Source organism: Pyxicephalus adspersus, chromosome 7, assembly GCF_032062135.1.
Source record: "Pyxicephalus adspersus chromosome 7, UCB_Pads_2.0, whole genome shotgun sequence".
Taxonomy (NCBI): domain Eukaryota; kingdom Metazoa; phylum Chordata; class Amphibia; order Anura; family Pyxicephalidae; genus Pyxicephalus; species Pyxicephalus adspersus.
Genome location: NC_092864.1, coordinates 60,868,999 through 60,877,927, shown reverse-complemented (window position 1 = coordinate 60,877,927; position 8,929 = coordinate 60,868,999).

The following is an 8,929-nucleotide window of genomic DNA, read 5'->3' as shown; positions in this document are numbered from 1 at the left end:
ACATATATTTAAATATATTTATAGCTCCCAATCAGAGGTGCCTGGTATAGCGTCTGCTGGGCTGACCTGTGTTGGAGTGTTTTTGTGAGTTTTCCTGTTACTGACCTATGCTTGTTTTCTGATTACCCATCTGAATTTTGCCTGGACTGACCTCTGCTTGTGACCCCGACTCTGATTTTTGCCTCACCATTTGTACTGCGCTAGATGGACTGATTTCCTGTGTTCTGACCTTGGCTAGTTTTTGGATTCCTGTCTTTTACTCTGCATGCCTGGCTCTGTACTCTGCATTTACTGGGCGCCGGGTCGGCTAAGACACCATTCTTTGCGCACCAAGTCCTGGGGGCAACTGAGTGCTGGGAGACACAACCAGTCTCCCAAGGCTGAGCAGAGGCTGCTATAGAAGACTGCGGCATAGATTGGGGGATTGCTGTCTGGGGAATACTGACATAGATCCGGGCCTTACAAATCATTTGCTATTATTTGGCAATTTTTTTAAATCCTGGAGCAGATCTGTTTCAAGTTGGCTGAATCACCCCGATTATCTCATTAATGTCTATGTTCTCCAGTAGTGGTGAACATTAAATTAGTCCCCCTGAGTGCAGGGTCCATCTACAGGGTTGAGTGAGTGGGCTTTATTCACTTTGTAAGAATAAAGATGTTTTGTGGAAACCATATGGTGGATGACAGGTTTGAAATTAAGGTAAACATTACAGTCAGAGCTACTATTTTTTTAACCTTTGGGAGGACATTTAAAAAAGGAATTCTTGAGTTAAGCTTTAGGGATTTCAAATAATTTAAATGCACAATTATTCTGCAATTCCCTTTATGTGTTCCTCTGTTATTTGATAGTCTTATGAACACCCAGGGGCTAGGAGTCTGCATGGTGCCAACATGCAGTAGACAACTCAGCAATTTTAGGATCTTGGGGGTGCAGCTATAAAGCTTTTACAGACACTCATTAATTATTGCTGAAAAAGCAGTGACCATTTCCATCTACAGCAGAAACAAACAAGTTATGTAAAGTTCTTTTCTTTGAAGGAAAAAGCAAGAGAGGTGCCTTCATGCATCTCTCCTATAATAAGCATGTTGTGGGACATCTGTACTATTGTTAGATCATCTTGAGCGATAAAAAAATCTGCATCCATTAACCTTTAGATAAGATAGATAGCATTCATTAAAGATGCAAAAATAAATATTTCCTATGCAAACCTGCATTGTTTTTTTTATTTAGGTTTAAATAATCATATTCATGCAAAAGGCCAAATCCCACTGATTGGTTTTAAAGGAGTTCCATCTTGTCTGTATACTTCTCTGATACCGGAAATAGAAAAGCATAGCCAAAAAGAGAAATAATGAATGCAAAATATACTGCAAATTATTTTTTGTTATCTCTCTTATTGTTTGTTATCTCTCTTTTATTGCCATATTTTTCGGCCTATAAGACGCACCTTTTCTTCCCCAAAACTGGGGGGGAAAAGTGGGTGCGTCCTATACGGCGAATGCAGGTTTAAAAAATAATTAAAACCGGTAACATACTTACCCCATACCGCGATCCCGCGATCCTGCGTGCTTCTCGTCTTCTCTCCTCTCCTCCTGGCTGCAGCGCCTGTCTCCGCCTTCCTGCAGACCCAGCGAGAAGAAGCCTGCACACGCGATCCCGGAAGCAAGCTAGGAGAGCAAGCGTGCCCCCGCGATCCCGGAAGCAAGCCGGCGGAGAGAAACGGACCTGTAAGTGGGAATGTATGATAAGCAGGGGATCATCCCAGGTTTGCTGGATCACCCAGCTTCACTGGTGAAAGTGTATTTTCTCCAGCCTTGGAGAGCGTTAATAAATCAGGCTCAATGTCTCACTTTCTTTGCTGAGAGTTTTAAATAAATTTCCTAATAGGCTTTCATGTGTTTGTGAGACTCAACAATTCCTTTTGTGATGGCAGGATAAGCTTTTTGCTTCCTTGCACCATGAATTCTGTTCAATAGGCAGAATTCCTCTTGTAACACATGCTAATTAGTGAAGAACCATTGGCAGTGAAAAGAAAGCATGTTTTATTGACTGGACTGTTAGCTACACAAAGGAATGTTGTCAAATTGCTACTTTATTGGAGGCCATCATGGACTTAATGCATATGTAGAAGAAATATTTCAAATGTGTCTATACCATGTGATGAATGTTTTGAGTTTCTCAAGAATACCCATGTAGAGATCAGGGATGGTCTGCAGAAACTAAGCAAATCTATAGTCACAGTCTGACTTTACGTCTGCTCGTAACCCCAAAATGCTGATTAATGTCTGTAAAAGATTATACAAAGAACTGTGTGAAATGAGTGTCTGACTAGCCCCTCACTCACCAATACTTTCAGGATAACTCCAAAGATAACCAAACCCTGGATGGTTGTTTCTGTGTCATTCTCAGTAGAAAACATCCTTCCTTCATGAGAATGGCTAGTCAAATATTTCATACATATGGTTTATCTACATATTATATGTATTCTTGGAAGCAGGCTGAATATATCTAGGGGAAAATACAAGAGGATTTAGTATTATATATGTTTCACTTTTTTACATTTTTATGAAAGGTCCAACTCAAGACAAGTAAATAGGTGGTGGAACACCCTGATGGACTGCTTGGCCGATAATTTCCATCACTCTTCTATTCTTTCATGTTTGAAGCTGCAAAGCCTTACCTTTAGTACTCCTCATTGAAATACAGTTAATTACATACACACTACAAGCTTCTCAAAATAGGACTGATTTATTAAAGGTCTTCAAGAATGGAGAAGATAGACTGGAAGAACCTGGATGATCCAGCATATCTGGAATGGATATGTTAAAATCATTTTTATTAGCTGGAAAATACTTTCAATTTTGGACCAGAGCCATTCCAGGTTTGCTGGATCACCCAGATCTTGATAGTGGAGAGCTTTCATGATGAGAGCTTTCATAAATCACTCCCAATGTATCAGGTAACCTAACAAAGCATGGTGGCTGAAGGATGAAAATACATCTTTAAATAAATTAAATCACATATAATCTGGGAGATGTCAAGTGCACAAAATTCCCATATTGCTACAGAACTCCTGTAGGCAGCTTTAGCTGTCATGGAATTAGTTCTTCACATTGCACCACTGACAGAAAGAACCATCAGAAAAAAGTATTATCTGTGATCTCATCACAAACATCAACCTCTAAAGGTATGTTAGAATGTATGAATAAAAACATATTTAAAGAACTGGACACCTTGCTAACTGATAAGCATGTGGTTTGCTTTGAGGGTGAGAGAGACAATTGGATAAGAAATAGTACAGAGACAAAATGGATAAGTATCAGCAAATGTTTGATATAATTATCCAAAGATCAGTAAAAAATAACATAGAAATATATGGGAGATTTCAGATTTTTCAACCAAGATTTTTAGAATCAGTGATGTTTTTTGATTGGCCTCCACAATTGCTAGAATAAAGAACATCCATGGGTAGAAGTCAAACATGAAATGTCTGAACTGGAAGCCTTCTGTATGGAAAAGTGCAAAGACTGGTAATTAATAGAGACTCTTGGCTAACTACAAGCAGGGACTGTAATTTCTATCAAATGGTGTGGCAGGGTGTCCAAACATTTTATACATGCCACACTTAAGTTTACCCTGTTTTTCATTGTGCTATGTAACAAATAAACAGTAATTATGCATTTAGGCTTAACTATTAACCAGTACAAACAATTACAACTGGAGCCAATCTTCTTGCCGATGAAGAAAATACTGCTCATTTTGTCTGGGGGTTTATCCAAAACAGATGATCATTTTTTGCATTTAAATAGCGCCAACATTATACGTAGTTCTTTACAAAATCCATAGTCATATCACTAACTGTCTCTCAAAAGGGGCTCACAATCTAACAAGTCTACCATAGATCACTTAGCTTACTACAACAGTCTTCCTCCACGCAGATTAGAACTGTGGGAAACCTTTTCCCTGAAGCCACTTTTCTTGCCTTTTGGTCTTTCTCTGAATGGTCTTTTCATTGTCCCTTTGTCACTTGCATCACATAAAATGCAAGTGGAGTAAAGAAAGCAATCCCCTATTTAAAGCCAAATTAAAAAAACAATTGTGAACAGGCAGGTAAAATTACTTCACCTGCCTGATTGAAATGTTTAAATTTTTAATTAATTTTAATTTTAACATTCACCAGTCCTTGCTCCATCCCAGGCTTCACCATCTTCACCCAATCCTTCTCTAGGTTTTGGACTTCAACCATCTTGAAAGGCTAGCCAGAATGATGTAACTCCTGTCCATGCGGAGGTAAGTCATGCACAGGCACTCGAGGGTTAAGCTGGGATACTCAGCATTGAATAAAAATATTTCAAACACTTAAACTACTTTTCCTGTCCCCTGCAATAAAGAACATACCTGTGTGCATTTTTTAATCAGTTCAAAAGTTTAATTTATTTGTCGGATAATCAAATTACCAATCAATATTCTTTTCTGTTGGATGGATGGGTGGCGATTGTTGACTGGAGGTATGCTTTAAAATTGAAAGAATAGTTACATTTGTTTCCTATAGAAATCATTAACTTTTCATAATCAACAAAACGTAAAGTAAAGGATGTCTAAAACCTTCTCCTTTTCTCAGCAACATTTTGGGCGGGGACACGGTAGTGGGAGGTAACAGAGTCTGGTGTACCAGGGACTGTGTTTAGCGGGGTCTCAGACATCCAAACTGCCACCAAGCTCAGGCTTGTCTGGTAAGTCCCTAAAGAGGTTATGTTTACTGACTGATCACTATGTGCCCTGGTAGCGAACATACTCCGCCAATGTAAGAAACAGACCAATAAAACCATGTGTTAACAAATTTTCTGTTCTGTCCTCTTAAAGAGGAGGTCAGGTCCATATCATTCCATATGATGAATCTCATTGACCCTTAGCAGCCATAGCTGAGTGGGAGGTGGATCCACCTTCTTCCAGTAAGCCGCGATACAGGAATTTGCCTCCACCACCAAGTGTCTGAGCACTGAGTTCTTGTACGTTTTGTCTGAGAAAGGGTTGTGTTGAAAAAGAAAGACCGCAGGACCCTCCGGGATCTGGCAGTCCGTCATGTGTTGGACAATGTCCCTGACTGAGGACCAGAAAGGCTTGATAATGGGGCAGTCCAAAAATATGTGGCTGGCATTGCCAGCAGCGATCTGACACTTCCGGCATACGTTTGTGTAATCTTTCAGGAATGAGGTACCATCTGGATAGAATTTTAAAGTTAGGTTCCTGGAACCTATTGCTAATGGATGCTTTATGGGTCCATTTCAGGATTTGCAGTCTCTGGTCCCCGGTCAAGGAACCCCCCAAGTCTTTTTGCCATTCTGTAAAATAGGATGGTGAAGATTGTGGGTGGGAATCTTGCAGGAGGATATAAAGTGTAGATAGGGCATGACGGACACCCCCAACACCCATGCACAGTTGTTCAAATGGGGTAGTAGGTCTGTTAAACAATTCCGGAGTAGCAAGGGATCTGAGATAGTGGGAGAGCTGTGCCGCCCTCCAGTAGTCCACTCCAAAGTCCAAAGATGTTGAAGTTAACTCGGTACTACCAACCCATTTTCGCAAGCTAAGGAAGAGCCCTGGAGATCCCTCTAGCGTGTAACTTAGTGAAAATGTGGTCCCCCATTCCTGGTGGGAAGGCCGGGTTTCCTAGTACAGGAAGAAGCGTGGATGGAGAGGGTGAGAGGCCCAATTTGTGGAGGTATCAAGAGCAAAGTTCCCACGTATATCCCAATGTGGGATGTGTTTTAAGATGGGAGACAGTTGAGACTTGTAGCCATAGTAAAGAACCCAATGGAAAGGGTGATGAGCATTGCTCCAACTTAACCCATTGTTTGGTTCTACCATTGCGGCACCAATCTACCACTATAGTTAAATGGACCTCTAGATAATAATGGAGGAAATTGGGAACCTCCAGCCCGCCTGCCAGCTTCAATCTTACCAGTTGCGATCTGCTGAGTCTGGGGGCCTTATTGTATCACATTTTTATCTTTTTACATGCAACATCATCGCAGCAATACAAAGGAGCTAAAAAATATAAGTACCCTCTATTGTTTATTGCTTTCCATGGTTCTGGCCAAACATCTAACCATTGGCCAGCAATGTAGAGTAGGGTGCACACCTTTGGTGTCCCTAGAAATATTGCTGGGTAGAGCAAAGGGGGTGACTCTCTCCTTCTTTGATTAACATTATTTAAAACCATATACTTAAATTGAATCCTGGCGGTTTGCCACCTTGGAAAGTAGAAGACAATTACTATATTCAAATAACGGGAGCTTCTGATCACCACTTTAGAGGCATTGGAGAACCTGTGTTTTCCACTCCCAGAAGCCTGGATACAAAACTTGTTCCCACTTAAATATGGAATTAGAAAAGTAAAGTAAGTAAGTTTAATTTTCATTAATCATACTGTTCACCTGGTTTGTTTGTGTAAGTTTAATCAATGTCTATTTTATTCCCACAATTAAGGCACTTCCAAGAAGGTTATCTGGCTTCTGTCCAAGCTGGTCCTATTCTAGGCTTGCATAGCCAAGACTGGGACTCACGGAAATAGTTCAGTGTTTTCTTCAAAGCACTCCAGAATAATATTGAATTATGAATGTATCTATGGACTGTTTCCAGAAAAGGCATATAAGGATAGACATAGCATATAGACATATAAATGGCTGTACTGTACAGGTGTGGGCAAGGGAGAAGACTTGTGGAATGGAAAGAAACACGGGACCACAACTCTTCAGACCTTGGCTAGTAGGAAACCAAGGTGGTGGGGTCTGGTTTAGGTTATGTCAGTATAAGTTTTAAAGGGAATAAATGCCTATTGTGTAAAATAGCATTTATTTTTTAAAATGACTGTGATTTTGTGTTTTTTTTTTTTTTGCTTACAATATCTATGATTTTATGTATCTGTCTTCTAATAGCATATCTTCTTGTGAAGTAAATATTGGCATTTCTGCCCATGAATGTGTTAATGTGTTTACTTGTCTGTTGATAAATGATTCCAAACATCTTCATCGCTTGTGCATGAGCTTCTTAGGCATACCAGCTCTGCTTTACCCTTATCAGAGCACTTACTTCATTGTAAAGCTGGGCAGTTATTCTTCATTCAGTTACAACGTAATGTGGCGTGATCAGCCCTACTCTGCCCAGCAACACATTAACCCCTGTTGTGGCTTGTTGAATCCTGCAACGCTTAACGGGCACAAAGTGTATTTCTTCATATACAGATCAGCATTAATAGAAAGGACTTTATAATATATACAGCTGACTTCATGAATTTTTATCTTATATCTCTGCAGTCTTCAACAAGAAGGTCGCAAAATATCTGTTTTGCATGAATTAAGTGGAGTTTATATGTGCACATTCACATCTGTGTGTAGAAAAAAAGTTATTGTTCCTTTCCAATACCTGATTTATTTTATCACAATAAAAGCTATGTGAAAACCAAGTAAATAAACTAATGAAGATAGAATTCCAAAATAAAGAAGAAAAAGCTCAAGCCAGTACTATCATCTACAATTATCTACCAGCCTTCAAAATGTAACAAATTGGATTTTTAATCCATATATAATTAAACCTAAACATATTTGCATAATGAAAAAAGTCTTGATTTATGAAATCATTTATTTCTCAGACTACTCTAATGTACACTGTAGTGTTTCACTTTACGACCAAATTGCCATTTTATTGTTTTCAAAAATACCAGGATACCAATAAATGGATTATAATATATATAACCGTACAAAGAGAAAATTACTTATTTTGAAATACATTTTATAAGGGCACAGGCTTAGCGCCCCACCCCCTCCCATTCTCACCAGCCAATTTTTAAAATGCGCCTTTTCAAATAAAATATATGAAATCGGAAACTTGTTAAAAGATGAGATCAAGGCAAAGTATTTTTTTACTTTCAGTAAAGCAGATTGCTCCTTAAAGCTTTCATTATTGGAAAGCTTATAATAGACCAGTGGGAATACACGGTATGGTATGAAGCACGGCATCTCATTGGTTGGTACATAGTGCTGATATATAATTTAATTTTACAAGCCTTGTGGATATAAACTACAGGGCATCCTCTTTCTGTAAAAAGCACAACACACACCCAGGACTTTCATCAGTTGCTGACACAATGGTTGAGTTGCACAGAAAGTTGCTTTCATTATATGTTGACTGTTCCTATTATACATACAGCAAGTCAATCAGAAAATTCTTAAATCCATGCTCTCAGTTTGCAGTGCTGTCTCCAGCGCTGTGCCAATCTGTTTAAAGCAATCTAAAGCTTTCAAGAGGAAAAATGCACATCTGAAAGAAGTGAATAAAAGCTTTTTTCTTCCCAAAAAGGTAAAAACCAGCTGAGAAAGTGATGTGCATTATAGGAAATAAAAGTAGCAGATCTGTGATTTTTGTGCTTGCAAGCAAAATCCAATTTTTGCTTTTTGGGAAATGAGCAAAAAAATATAAATAAATAAATACAGTTGTGATAAATATCTAATTGGTCTGTTCCCTATTTAACCCTATTTTCACAATACATTAAATACTGCAGAGAATACTGGTATTTACAACTGAAAAATTGATGTTTTTTTAAAGCTGCAAAAGCCAGAATCTAATTTGCGGTTCCAGAAAATACTTTGTTGTCCTTGGTTATTTCACATTTTTTGAAGCAAGCTATTAAAATACACTGTGAAGTTGCTAATGCTAGTCATGCAGTTTACTGATCACTGCAATATACCCACAAAGCTCCATTTATATGCATCCCCCTGAGTAGGCAGACAATTTGGAGAAAATGCAAGGTCAAGCTTTTATCATCAACGAGGTGCAGCTGTCACAAATTTTCATCTGAAGCACCAAAACCTTATTTGATAGTGGTGCCCAATTATACAGCTGTTTTTCAGCAGACAAATTGGTAAATGT